The sequence below is a fragment of the Hesperophylax consimilis genome, chromosome 15 (assembly GCF_061612785.1).
Source record: "Hesperophylax consimilis isolate HC1 chromosome 15, BYU_Hcon_1.0, whole genome shotgun sequence".
NCBI lineage: Eukaryota > Metazoa > Arthropoda > Insecta > Trichoptera > Limnephilidae > Hesperophylax > Hesperophylax consimilis.
The window spans coordinates 24,384,017-24,399,800 of NC_142850.1; the positions used below are offsets into that span (position 1 = coordinate 24,384,017).

The 15,784-nt window shown below is 32.5% G+C and overlaps 1 protein-coding gene across 1 annotated transcript in view; it reads left to right on the plus strand.

Annotated features, from left to right (window-relative positions):
• LOC149417530 (uncharacterized) overlaps positions 1–15,784 on the plus strand; it is a 159,589-nt gene that overhangs the window by 52,945 nt on the left and 90,860 nt on the right. Inside the window, exon 2 of the mRNA XM_089640382.1 lies at positions 8,132–8,234. The gene's annotated coding sequence lies outside the window, so the exon portion shown is untranslated. The remainder of the gene's footprint in view (positions 1–8,131; positions 8,235–15,784) is intronic.

The window sequence follows — 15,784 nt, forward strand, 5'->3', positions numbered from 1 at the left end:
AAAAAATTAGGTTTTTGTATTTTTCTCTTGATTTCAATTAAAATATCAATCTGAACTCAACCAGGTTTACAAATCCCGACAATATCAACTGTTTTTGTATTTAGACATATAATTTAATATTATTTTTCGTCAGCTCTGCGAGGTTTCTTTACGGTGATCCTGGCACACAAAAACATTTTTACTACGTTCCTATTACTCTACCTACTTGCATTGTTAGCCCAGGAACGCAGGATAATAAAAAGGTGTTTTGATAACAGGCTTGAAGGAAAGTGACAGGAATTTTTCTTTGATAGAAAAATTTTACCCTTGCTTTCGTGTTCGCCTGGCATAAAATTTTCAAAATACCTCCGAATAAAGAGAAGCTCATTTGTAGTAAATGGTTCTAGCGAACATTCACCGTGGCAGTTTCCTGAAAATTTTTTACCAATTATTTTTACGTCAGAAAGAGTATCTGCAAAAAGCTAATAATATTGTAGAATAGACACACAAGATAAATAGAAAAACCAATCTAAGTTGGCAAACGCACATACAGCTTGATTGGTTCTCCAGTTTTCAAGGTATCAATTATTTGGTTTGAGTTTTGGGGTGGTAGTCATGTTGCTTTTACATCTTCATCTTAAGCCAAAGTTTCGGACAGTCCATCGCCAGGAGGCAGAACCGCAACATGACTTGGTACCCAAAACGTCAAACAACTTACCTGATGTTTGACACGTTTTATTGAAAACGGAAAGATTACGATTAGGACGTGGATGGTTTGGGCATGTAGAGCGGATGAACGAAGAAAAGAATGTAAGAAAATATATGAAGTGGAAGTTAATGGTAGAAGAACTCGGTGATACCCATGGAAGACATGGAACAAATACTAGAGTCGGGTCATAACAATAAGAAATTTAGAGATTCGCAAATTATGCAAGGTAATGTAAGCGGTTTGGGCATGAGCATGAAGAGCGAATGAACGAAGAATAGAGTGTAAAGTCGGGGACGCCCGAGAAAGACATGGCAAGATTAAATTAATCAAATTCATTAAGAGCCAAAGAATAACAGAAGAGTATGTATGAGATATGAGTATGTACCAGATGACAGATAATTTCGAATGAAGCAAGGAGTGTGTGCCGAGTGGCGTGGCGGTCTATCTTCTCTGCTTAACCCTGCTAGAAACGTCATAATGGTTAGTTCGAATGAAAACGAATTGGTTCTGTCGTCCTTACGTAATTTGAATTTGATACATTAAAAAATCACCGAGTCGTCGACTTGCAAAACCCGCTCATCAATTTATCAGAAATCTGTAGATGTCACGAAAAATTGTTTGGAACACTTTGAACATAAAAAATAATATACTTCAATTAAATATCAACACAAATATACATCATTCTTATGATATTTAGCGAAATTTAAAAAAAATTTATTTATTTTTAATTAACTTTAAGCACTTTTTGTGAATGTATCAGAACCAGAATAAATAAAAAAATACGGTCCGTTATGAAGCTGTAAAAGTTGGATTCTTTGTCCGTGATATAGACAAGACATTAGTATTAGCTATTTTGATTGATCATTTTCTATTTCAAAAAAATCCACGTATCTTTCCATAGGATCTACCACCTTCAGGTACGTGGTGTGTGTAACCTACCCATTTCCTATCGCAAATAATACTCGTTTTGGCAATCAATCATTTAGCGTCGGTGATTCAGGAACATTACACCAAATAGTCATTGGATTTTCATTCAAATTTTTTTACATTTCACTATCAAATTTATAAACGTATGATCCGTCAAATTTAAAAATACATTTTGATATTCGTCAGGTTAAAAATATATGATCAAATGGTTTAATTTATATACAATATTATCTCACGAAATATTATAATAGTTATTAGGATTTCTGTTCTTATATCGAACTTCAAGACTAATCGATTTTAGTCCCAGGCGAAATCGATAACTATCGGATCGATAGGCGTAACGCCGTTAATTTTATAACGATTTCCCGAGCACGATCAAAATGGAAGATACTCTCAGTATCGCCCTGGTGTAAGACCACCATTCCGAATTAAAATTTTCCTTGAAGCAGTTTCGGCCATGTTTGGTGACCAGATCTGAATAGTCAGGTACTTCCCCACCATCCTCTTACCCATCCCTTCCCCTCACCACTACTTTCCACCTCACAACATACCCCAATTAGAGATGCCATAGTCTCACTGGCTCCAGTTGATTGGGAGCAGTTGGGATTCTTGTGCGGTTTCACATAAAAAAAAACTTGGCCCATCTTTCTATGAATTGACATTCCTAAGCGTGTGACGGCTACTTAAAATTAAAAAAAATACTAATGAATTGACCATGTCGAATTGAAATATTAACTTTAATATACATGAATCAATTAAACCTTTGGATCGTGCATATGATTTCTTTCATTTCTAAGAGCTTCGTTAGCTCAGCCCATTCATTAAAAAGCCAGTTATTTTGAATAACGAACGACATTATCCAAAAAGTTGTGCCTATTGACAGCTTATCCGACACCTTGGGGGCCGCGCTAAAACAAGCCGCTTTTATCTACCGCCTGTATGAATCAAAATCTGACCGTGCTCGCAAATATCGCTATCTGATCATAGATGACGGATTTCGCCAATATGTAGTGATCTGCTAGATCTCCTGGGAGTAATGAAGAAACAATATAAACATGTAACTAAACAATACGACATGAAATGTATGAATGCCACTTTTTTCTTCTTTAGTTCCGTGGTATGCACCTTGTAATTTGATAGCCAAGTAAAGCTAAAAGTATCAAATGACAATTACAGGTAACGTGATCGGTTGACCTGATATTATAATAACATAAAATGCAACAATTTATAATTTATTAAGTTATGTCCCCATTATGGTAAAATAATTAAGTTGCTTATTGGCGATTGGCTTAGTTGGCATTCTGGATTAACCGATCCAAGAATTTTTACCTTGTAAAGTAAATATTCAGTTATGTATTTCTTTTAATATTGTTGGTTGATATATAAATAATGTACTATAAGTTTCATGGTTGTACGACTAATAGTACTAATAATACTAATAATTTCTAACTGAAAACCGTACTTGACTTAAATATATTGTTCCATGCCCAAAATTAAACACTTCCTTTGCACAAAATTATTACACTTACCGGGCAAGAATTTTTTTCAATCGACTACCTGAAGAAATTAGAAACATTAATGATAACATCCAAATAATAAACACTGTGAAAAAATATTTTAAAGACAAACTTACAAAAAATAAAAATGTTTCCAATTGAATTAATCTTAAGAATAACTCATCTCAATTAGTTTCCTTAAGTAACATTCCATTCTTCAAATAAGTTTAAAATCATTTTATTTTTAATTACCTACATACTGTAATAAAACAATGTACACTCCATTTCCAGCCACAAGCTAATGCTTCCATGGAAGAGGGGTCTTGAAATATTTGATCATATATTGAAACAAATAAACAAAAATGTACTTATATAATAAAAAAAAAATAAAAAAAATACATTTTTTATATAGTCGGTGAATTATTTTCCCATTTGATCTCTGGTGAGTTGACGTGTTGTTCTTTTTTTTATATAGTCGGTGAATTATTTTCCCATTTGATCTCTGGTGAGTTGACGTGTTGTTCTTGTATTTTTTTTGTATTTATTATGCTTATGCAGGGTGTCCGGAAACTCGTAGTACAAGCGGGAAACTGGTGAATCTACATCACATTTGGAGTCGATTTTGTAGTATACATATTTTTTTTGAGCTTTCGTTATCGAGTAAATCGAGTTTGAAGTTGATTTTTTTTTTTTTTAAATCAAATTCTTATAAATTATTACTTAAGATCAAAGTACCCAACTAATTAAAACTATTTGAAAGTAAAACAAATGAAGAAACTCGGATTTGAAGCATTATTTTGAAATCACCCTTCATTTAACCCGGTGTAATCATAAAATATTTCTGCTCTGCAGGGTTAAAACATCTGTTATTCAACCCTAAACACCAGAAAAAACTTTAACCCTAAAATAGCCGAAAAATATTTTTTTTTGGTTTTTTTTTTTTTTTGAAAATGCTCAAATCAAAAAACTTTATGTTTTTTTTGGGTTCCCCATGTGGTGTAGATTCTCCAGTTTCCCGCTTGTACTACGAGTTTCCGGACACCGTGTATAATGCACTTGCATATCGTGGATTGACTAGATGATCATTTGTGGAAAATTGTGTAGAAGGGCTTAGTTTTTCCTGTGGGGAAGATTCAACCCGAACATAAAGTTGGAAAAATAATATTTATTCCAGAAAGTATACAGGGGTAGTGCAATGCAATATATTCCATATTTTGAATAATTAGAATAATAAAAATAATAATACATAGATATGCACAAAAAAACGCAATTTAAGTGAAAAAAACATTAAAAAAAAGATAAACACAAAAATGTGTGTAAGCAGCCGTTTGCGGAGGATATTTTGACATCTCCCGTCTCCAGAGGGCCATCAGAGGGGACTCTATAGCAACCATGGCAGTGATGATGTGTTATTTGATTGGCGTAGTCTGCGCCATAAGCTTCCCATGTGGTGGCGGAGAAGCGCTCTGAAAGAGTGCACTTGTCCCTCCAGGAACATTTCCGTAGCGCTGCAGTATCTCGATAGGCGGAATAGTTGGCGATAAGCATTATTGTAAGCGACTTTTTGCTTATGCTGAATAATGAATCATTGCAATGTGAGAGATTGTCACATTGAGTAAACTAACTAAACATCGCGTCGATTCTCCACAGGGGTATACAGAGAGAATTAGCTGCCAACAACTAGGTCTTGGCACACAATCCTTGCTTCAATTACATTCATACTCCGTCTTATACATATCCTTCTGTTTTTCTGACTCTTGACATGATCCGACTTAAGTATTGGGTTTACTTGATCGCCATGTCTTCCTAGGACGTCCCTGACTTCTTCAACTCTTGACATGATCCGACTTAAGTATTGGGTTTACTTGATCGCCATGTCTTCCTAGGACGTCCCTGACTTCTTCAACTCTTGACATGATCCGACTTAAGTATTGGGTTTACTTGATCGCCATGTCTTCCTAGGACGTCCCTGACTTCTTCAACTCTTGACATGATCCGACTTAAGTATTGGGTTTACTTGATCGCCATGTCTTCCTAGGACGTCCCTGACTTCTTCAACTCTTGACATGATCCGACTTAAGTATTGGGTTTACTTGATCGCCATGTCTTCCTAGGACGTCCCTGACTTCTTCAACCCTTTACATTCGTATAATATATTCTTAACTTTGTTTACATAAAAACCCTTCATATAATTCAAATATGAAATAAATCATTTCTATTTTCACTCTAACTATTATAATATATAAAAGACGTTTTCCATCAAAGATGATGTTGGTACTCGTAAACAGTTCACGTTTTTGTCGCAATTGTGAAAAGGGTTCGCTAACGACCTTACCAAAACTATCAATCAAAACTAAACCAATTTATAGAAGTATTCCCACCTACAACTCCATAAAGGTGAGCCTTCATTAACGGAGCTAAAAGGTTTCTGAAGTTTCAGGCCCTAATGGCTGATGGGGATTCAAAACTACATATTTCGTCTATTATCAGTATACATAGCAACTTCGATGATATTATGTTCATAAAAGCAACACAATAATAATGAATATTTTTAGTTGCACATTCTCTTGTTTTGTTTTCAGGCTTCAGCCTAGATTTTAACAACCTACTCTTTTAATAGTTTTTCTTATTGAGTAGTTGGATATGGAACAAACAATACGATGTCCAATCTTATGTTTCGACAGTTAAATACTAGTACTTATCCTTAAAAACCCCTTTAGGTACCAGGGACGTATTTTTTTCAATTATTTAATTTCATCACATATGTAGAATGTAGATGTATATTTTTTCATTATATCAACAAATTATCAAGATAAAAGATAATTCAATTTTTTGTTAGTCCTCGCTAGTTCACTAGGGGTTCTGGTGCCGAGGCGAACAAGGTTTTATTTATATACTGTTTGATTCAGATCCCGTGATTTTTTTTAATGTTTTATAATTCTTTTTCTTTTATTTATTATTGTAAATCTTTTACATTTTCCGTTTTCTTTATTGTTGTTGGAAGTGAATTACACAGTTTAGTGGAGAGGTATCAATAGTTTCGTTGCCCAAAAGCAGTTTTAAATTTGGGGATATTCATAATGTCATTCTTGTTAGCTCTTGTGTTTTCTTCGTTTTCTTTAGTTTTTCAAAATATTTGGGACTGCGAAATAATTAAAGATTTTTTTTTGATGGCGTCCTTATGGGAACTTTTAGGATGGTCTTTATTATACCCTTTTGGGTTTTAGATAGTTGATTCATGAGATTTGAGGTCGCAGATACCTTTATATGTAAGACAATTACACATGATAAAAATTATATTACACACACAAAAACAACGCTACCACTACATATCCGCAGACTAATATCACGACACCCGTCACTCTAAAAGTAATCCAATAGTTCCACCTACTACTATGAAATCTTTTGCACAAAGGCTAATTTCATACTTAAGTCCAACATTGTTCGACATCATACACATGGAAATCGAAAAATTCAAATATTTTTTGCGCAAATTAGTCGATGATTGTCTCTTTAATTATTTAGGAAATGCCAAAAGTGAACATTTGTCGACAAGTAGATAAATATTATTAAATTTAATTAATATTTTTAGATTTGATACATGTATTTTAAATGACTGATTTTTGCATTTTAATATATAAATTTTTTGATAGATCTAATACGCCTAAATTTTGAATGAGAGAGCTAGGTATAATGCCAGTAGCCGAAATAACAAATGGTAATATTTTTATAGTCTGAGAATGCCAAATTCTTTTTATCTTATTTCTTAAATATTTATAGTATAATAATATTTCATATTAATATATTGTACCTTTATATTTCATTATAACCAATTACCGCATAATATAAATAACATGATGTAACAAAGTATTAAACTTTCTAAATTTATTTTTATTTGCACTAAATAATGTGAACTAAGCTTGTTAATTTGAAATAATAATCAAGAAAGAAATAAATGTCCTTCAACGGTTTTTTCCCATTGATGGCCTATTCCTACTGGTTGGACAATTGAGACTCTTGTGCGGTATTCACATAAAAATGCCCAGGTATTATATATATTATTATATGAGGTACTATCTTAGCTATATTTTATTGTAATCTATTTTGAACCCTAACGTACAAATTATGTTCATATAGACAATATAAAAAAAAAACTGTTTTCGACAAATTAGCAAAAGCTCTAAAATCACTACTAAGGGTAATCCTCAAAAAACCATTTAGATATCATAGCGATGCACTATTTGAAGAGTTCCGAGTTCTGGATGTTAGACAACTATACATGAGAAAATTAATTTTAAACACCCATCAACAAGGCCACCTCTACCCATCTATTAACCACTCTCACGACACCCGGCACTCACGGAGAAATCCAATTGTACCACTCACAACTAAAACATCTCTCGTTTTCTCAAAGACACTTCTCATTCTTAGGTCCAAAACTTTACAACTTCATGCCTGATGCTTGGAAAAATGAAAACACAGCTATTCTTCATAAATTGACCACTAATTGGTTTCATCAATTAGGTAGAAAGGAGAGTGAATTTTTACTACAAAAAAAATGAAATCAAACACAAACCAAAAACAACAACAAAAACTCCAACAAAAAAAACCATGTAAAAGATACCTTCATGTTCTAATCTTTATCATTATGTGTATATATGTACCTACCTAGTACTTTTAAATTAGAATGCTACACAAGCAGCAGTTAATCTTATGTTTAATTGGATATTTTATTTTATTCTATTTCTTCTCTTTGTTATTCATATTTATTAAAAATATGTTAGTAGGCTAAGGCACCAGTTAAAAGTACATAAACCTATTATTTCATTATTATTTTAATACTATACTTATCAAACAAGTTAACAAAATGTTAATACTCATCCTAATTTGACTGTCCTAAAACTGGAATCCTCCTAGTTGGGCAGTCAAAACATTTCTTAAATAATGTATATAAATGTATTATATTTTACTAAATAAAAAAAATAATAAATAAATAAAAAGAGTGTGTTTTTGTTTGTAGGTCGACGAATTCCCACAGCATCTCTGCCTGCCCTGACGGAGGTGTTGAGTACTGTAAGAGCTGCCTGGACTTCCCCTATATCCCTCGTAACACGAGCTTATCGGTGAGTTGTAGCCATGTGCTAAATACTATTGAAATCTACTCATGCATCATTTTATCCAATCGAGTGATTTTCGGCATATTATGCCGAGTTTCCAAAACATCTCAAGTCATAATACATACACGCCATAATATCCCATTTTTCCCCACTCGCAGAACTTGTACATTTATGAATCTTAAAAATATAGGATAAACGTTAAAATATAGGTGAATTCAATGGCTATATATATAGCACTAAAATTAAAATTCAGATTTATAGTTTTTTTTAAATGTCCAATCACTCAACACATATTTCATTTATTGGTGCGAGCACTCGAGTGATTATGAGCAGGGAAAAACATGCAGTTTTCCGCTTTACGTTCAGGGAATATTGCATGCAATATTATGGAGAAAAAAATTGGAACGTTTCCCTACAGTCGTCTGAAAGCTACGGTGAATATTGAATTCCAATCAAACTGACTTTTTTATGAAACAGTTACAAAAAATATTTATACATTTGTAAACGGCTGTAAAACTGGTATATTTATGAAACCTGAAATGATGACTATCGATTTTGTATATAAATAATTAAAACTGTGTACTTTTTCACTGAAAACTCTTCTTGAAATGTTCTCTTCGGCAGCCGCCTAACATTATTAGTATAGGTATTTTGATGTAGGTAACCCAATCAAATAGCGCTGATGAAAATTTGTACCTGGATTTTTCTAATATTATTTTACTCCTCCCTTCAACCGCATCCCTACCTTCCTTGTAGCAGTGACATGTAGCAGATACACAATAGACACAAACGTAAAAAATGACCCGAGTATACAGGCACTTTATTCATATAATCCATATACATGTAACTTAACCCCCCGCATACCCAATTTCTACCGATTTACAACAAGTTTTTAAGTTCAAAATTTTTTTATTTTTGAAGATAATATCTATACATTTGTTATGCCGAAAATTTAACCATATGAAATTCCTTCCATTGAAAAAAAAACGCAAAGTAAGCTCCAAAAATTGTTATTTAATATAGGCATGAAAAAATTCACAGTGTATCTCTAAATGCAACATTTGTCGAATTTTTTTTGATTTATTTCAAACGAGTAGTGTTTTATTAAATATTTTCCCCATTTTTGCCTAATTATTATCGATTTTTAATATAAGTGTGCTCCCTCTAACATTCGTATTTACATATCTCCCTTTCAAACCATCTTTAAACGCTTACTACGTGGTTTTAAAGCTGCTTGTATACTTATTTACAAAATTATATAATACACATAATTTACATATTATTTTTAAGTTCTACCGAAAGTACAGTCACCATAATAGTACGCCTTGAGTCGGAAATCACAAGAATTTCCTGTTTTCCTTTCGTAAACAATATTTCTGACGGAAGAAGGGATTGGTCAAAATAAGCTCCGTCGAAATGAGAATACTCAACCTTTAGTACTTGTCGTGTTTTTCAAACACCGAATCGAGTCCTCTGTTTCAATAAATGAAAGAAACTATTTTATAAAAACAATATTTGCCTCAGGATCATTGCCTTTCAGAAGACGGTCAGACATTTTACCTTTCGAATAAACGCCGTTAGTAAACTTGAAAAATTAAATCTGTCAAAAATTTAAACGACAAAAAACACTTTCAATGTTGAATTATTAATTAAAATAAATCAATTTTGGTACCTGCCTACTTTATAGTTTGTCTGAATAGTTACAATCAATTCCAATTTTGAAAATCAAAGCAAATCCCAGTTCTAAAGTTCCCTAACTTCTCGAGTTTAATTGAACTCGAGTTACACATAGACACACCACCGAAATTATTACTTTTAATCTATATTCTCCTTGCAAGATACTGGTATGTAACTATGGGGTGACTTTGCACGTTTATCTAAAAAATATCCGCAATTTTGGAAGCCAACAAGTTTTTAAGGTCTAAAAAACTATTTCATAAGTCACAGCATCTTGATTTCGTCTGTCATTTTCTCGTCTAGCATTTTCCTCACAGACTTCTCTCCTGTAAATGATTATATCTCCGTGTTTTGGCTCTGGCCGAGTCTCAGGCCATAAAGCGGATCGTAAAATGTTCCCGAACTTGTAAATTCCTTGAAACGACTTCTTTTCTCGGCTCGGGGCGATACTTTAATGTCGAGCCTTCATTAGGGGGCTTGTTCTATGTGCCACTTAACCGGCCAAATGTGATGTACACTTTAACCTGAAACTTATATTGATGGGTATTTGAGATTTATGCATTTACACACCTTCATTAATTACGGGGTAAACTTGAAATTAAATATTCCAACAATGATTGCTTTATTAGCCTACATCTTGTTCTCCCTATTCCTTAGATAATTCCAATGGGAATCTGTACACAGTTGACAGTAACTTGATAGCGTATCGTTTTTACGATTCGCTCGACTTTTGTGTTTCTTCGTGAGAACGGATAATTTTTTCGACTCCTTCCTTTCCTTGGAAGGACTCTTTACACAGTATACCCTAAAGCAGTGATGAGCAACCTTTCTAAACAGAGGGCCAATTTATACATTTATAAAGTATCATGGTTAAATTTTCAGTCGGTGGTGTCGCAAACTTATAACAGTATTTTTTTTTAAATAAAACAATCACAAAACGCAAAACCAGAGAGCTGCAGGCTCTTTTTGTCTGTTAAGTAAACCAATTTGAAGAACATTTGTTTTCATCTTGAAATTTTGGGCGGCTGATTCAAAATAGATAAACAAAAGTTTATCGTACTTTGTAGTAGGTATGTGCAGGTTTGGAAAAAGTTGAATATATGATTATTATAACGATAGTAAATAAGAAGTATCAAAACTCTCTTCTATTATTATTAACTTATTAATCAAAAGAAAATGTAATAAATAATAAAAATGTCGTAATGTGTGTATTTAAGTTATAATAAATTAGACACTGTAAACTTAGGTGTACAAACGGCTAGAATAAAATAAAATAGGTACTTACAGTTTTCAGAAACAACATTAAAATAAAATGACGGAGCCATTTAGCTTTAGAGGGACAGCCAGGCTATTTGGATCTACGTCATCAATAAGTGAACAACTTGTGAAATAATGTCTTAAATGGATATATAAAATAGGGTATTTTTCACAAATAATCAAAAAAGGTTTATATAAAATTAAGTAGTAAGAATAATATAGTTAGGTACAAAAAAGGTACGTATTTTTCTACCATACAGAACAAAATCACGTCAGCTTGGAGAAGTCGTTCTTACGAATTGAGGTCTGAATTCGTACTGAATGGATTTTGGCTCGAGAATCGAAGACACTCTAGAGAGCGGACGAGCCATTGTTCTGGGACGAAAAGAACTGAACCAAGACTTTTTGGCACTGATCACTGGATTTCTGACCGAATATCGGTTTATTTGGCTCGTTTTTGCGAATATCAGTTTTAGCTCGGCGCGGGGCCTTTTGGCTCATTGGCCCTACCGTGTGTGTCCAGCTTTAGATGTTTGGTTGCCTGGTTCGCAGGGTTTGAAGTTTGAATCATCAATGAACACTTTAGATGTACAAAATAAATAATTCCATGATAAATCTTTTACTAAGTTCATGCTAATTTGAGCTATGTGCTCACGCATTTATTTTGAGATTTGTCATCAGAAATTATTTCAATGTCGACCTAAGTTACCTCCATTAATAATTCACCACGAAAAGGAGTAGGTTTTATTTTAGAGTGGGAATTAATAATTAGGTTCATTGTTTTGTATAAATTTACATGGTGCGTGCCAAATCTCTAATACATAGTGTGTACCCATTTTTCGATGCTGATTTTTTTCTTCATAATCATTTTATTTACAATTGTTCATAGGCATCTCTAGCGTTGCCTATTTTGGCAGAGATTGAAAGTTCAGTAAATTTGCTTACGAAAAAATATGACTAAATACGGGAAGCCTATTCATTTTTTGCATAATACATTATGAACGAAAATTGATTAAAAATTACTTCTCACGAGAGGTTTTATTATTAATATTTACCCACGGTTTGTTGAATCATTACATCAATTGTATAGGCGTGCCGGAAAAGAAAATAAAATCTTTCAATCTCAGAAAGTAAATAATTCATAATAAGATGTTCACTATTATGAAACCTTAACCATTCAGGCCTTGGAGGGACATTACTAGCCACAAACATCATATTCCATTAGAGGCTCTCAAGGACAGTTCTGACCTGTGAACGAAATTTATGTATAAACGGCATTAAAAGAGAGGTGACACTTTTCTTACTAATTGCCTACACAAAATAAATGTGTTTTATAAATACCGAATTCTTTCGAAATTATGGGAGTTTCGAGTCAAAATGTCGCTTTAAATTTTGAAGTTAACGTTCTCATATTTGATACTGAAAATTATATATAATATTTTATTCAAATACAAAAATTTTGTCCGTTTTCTAAAATGGTATTTCTTTTTACGACAACTTCAAAAATAAGCCATATGTAGCACATATTAGATACTTCGGGAGAATTCAGAAATTCCATGAAATTTCACCATGTCGTTGGGTCTTGTTGGTAAAAATATTTTGCTAAGCTGAAGGCTTAAGTGTTATATTCTCTCGAAAAATAAGGTGTAATTTTAAATCCAGAAATTTGCAATTAATTGACTAACATCTTTCGGAAGAAAATAAAAAATATTGTTAATTTTCTTAGTACAAATATTCATTGCAAGAATAATAAAAAAAAATAAATCATACCCTTTATTAATTTCAAAATTGGCATTCCTTTAAATAAAATCAATTATGTAAATATGATTTAAGATTTTATGCCGTGTTGGTCTCCTTTTTTAGCCAACGTTTCGGACAGCATTGCAGTGTCCATCATCAGGTGTCCATCATCAGTGTCCATCACCTGATGATGGACCCTGCAATATTGTCCGAAAAGTTGGCTAAAGAAGGAGTTAGCGCAACACGGCATAACACCCCAAAACATATAACAAAAATTATGTAAATGTTTGAGTAAACTGAATTTATTTCATTGTATAAAATTGTTAATTCAAGATTTGACTGCCCTTACGCTATATATTTGCTGTCAATAAATGCACCTCCGAAGCAAACAAGATGGAATATATTATTTCACAGCAATAACTGCATGCTCAATTCTGTTAAGGATAGAATACACAGACTGGGCTGTGAGTTTATAGTAACTGATATTTTCGATTCAAATCTTGACACATTCAAAACAAAATTGGTTTAGCTAATTAGCATTTTTTATCTAATTTAAATAACGAGAAATCATAATTTATGCATAAGTATTCAAAATATGTTTTAATTTATTTTATTTTTTATTACTGGTATATAAATTTCAAGGGTTAGTTAAAGTTAGTGTGATAATAACTTAAGGCGATGCCATACGTAGTAATGCAAAATCATGTGTTTTTGGTTTGAAAATTAGGTCGCCTAGAAATGTTTCAGATGCTTTAATTAAATACTGCGAGTAGAATACATCTTGGCCTTTGAAATAATCGAGTATTTTTTAGATAAGTCTTTTTATAAGCCCAGAAAAAAATTATGTAAAGGCCTATGAAAACTGCTGTAAAGTTTAAAATCTCCTACTTACAAACCCATTTTCGGTTATGATTTTATTGCATAATGTGGAAAATTAAGTTATTTATAAAATGATCGAAAAAAAAAAATTAATCCCTGAACATCCACAAAATAAAATAAAAGGCACTTTTTGGCCATGTTTTTTTCTTGCATAAATCAAAACAGGCTGATTGTGTTAAGCGGGAATTCAAACCTTATCGCCATCTACGTAAGGGTTGTTATTGATAACGGCTCAATTTAAAATATTACACGATGTAGTGCATCGCCTTAATAAGTATATTGTATTTTATGTGTTGTTTTCAATTTAATTTATAATCGTTATGTAAAAGCAAAATAGGGACTTAATAAATACAATAATAATAATCTAGACAGTGTCTTGGATAAATATATCCTATTTTTTTACGTGCGACATCTATTGACTTTTTTGCAAGTCTAGGATGAATATTTATTTGTTTGGAATAACTTAATGAGTAAACCTCAAATTATAATAATCGAGATAGTGTCTTGTGTAAATATATCCAGATATCAGATATAATTTGAGGTTACACTCATTAAGTTATTCAAAGAAAAAATAATAATTATCTGAATTTAATTAAACAACAAATTCATAAGACTGTAAATAAAAATAAATTATTAACATTTTTCAATATTACGTAGCGTTGCATCTTTCCCTTGTATGTTTTCATGGCTACCCTACTAACAGTAAATTACATAGAAAAGCGAACGAATGAGATCGTAGGTACTGATCAATTTTTTACACTACAGTGAAACATATATTATTACTAGCATACGCTTTTACGACGCGTCTACAGTCTAGCGTCTACTACGATCTTCATCCTAGAATTATATATTTGGATCTCTGTCGGGTTAGCGTAAAATGCTAACACCACATCAGCAAATAATATGAGATAATTTTTGCACAACAAGGCCTTCCTTGTTTACTCCACATCAGCGGTTCATAAAATGTATATATAAAATCATTTCATATAGCAGTGCGTTCAATGTAAAATTCGTTGCGTAAAATTTCCCATGAAAATACTCGCACACGATCGGTTAATCGATGAATGCTTTATTTCGTAACGTGAATATAAAATGGTGTACCTACGAGTACATACATGAACAGGCGATGTAATAATTTGCGTTTAGCGAACATGCTATTGTAATCCTCTCGGGGGAAACACATTACTCATTACCCATATTCCAACCCCCAGGCTAAATTCTATAGTAAATCGAGGGCTTCCTCAAAAACAAATTTCGTTTGGTAAAACGGCGTTTTATGAGTCAACTATCAAACGGATATTAAACCTGAAAAGTGTTTATTACGTTTTATTTTACGTTTACTACGCAGAGATAAATTATTACGGGTTGAGATAAATTCAATACATATACAGGATTCTTTCACTGTTCCTCAAGTCTCTATTACAGGAGGTCCAAAACCGTAATTTCTATGCATTTTATTTCAATGCCTATTTATTTATTTATTTATTTATTGGACAATTTGTATAGCGCCGCTTTTGTGAGATATCACCTCAGGGGCGCTTTACAGTTGATGCATGTATTACAAAAATATAAATATTACAAAAAATAAACTGAATTTAAGTTAATTAAAAATGAAGTACAGAAACAGGTGACACGAAGATAGAAGATGGAGACTCTGCAGCAAGAATCCCAGGTGGTGAGGAAACTGGTCCAGCTGCTGCAGCGAAAGAGTCCACCGCGTCCAACAAAAGTGCCAGCACGAGGTTTGTCCTATAATACATAAGAACGAACTTCTCTTATTCTAAAATTGAAAAATGGTCATCAAAAGAAAGATTTTTTTAAACTTATTTAAATAAATTAAAAACACTATATATCCCGAAAGTAGGCGTTTAAATTGTTCAACTTTTAAGATTTCAATAAAGTTATTGCAGTGATGTGAAAGGCATTAATTTAATGAAGAAATTGGTTTAGTTTTGGAACCTTTCGGTTCGTTATTATGTAACAGTTCTTCAATATTCGAAATA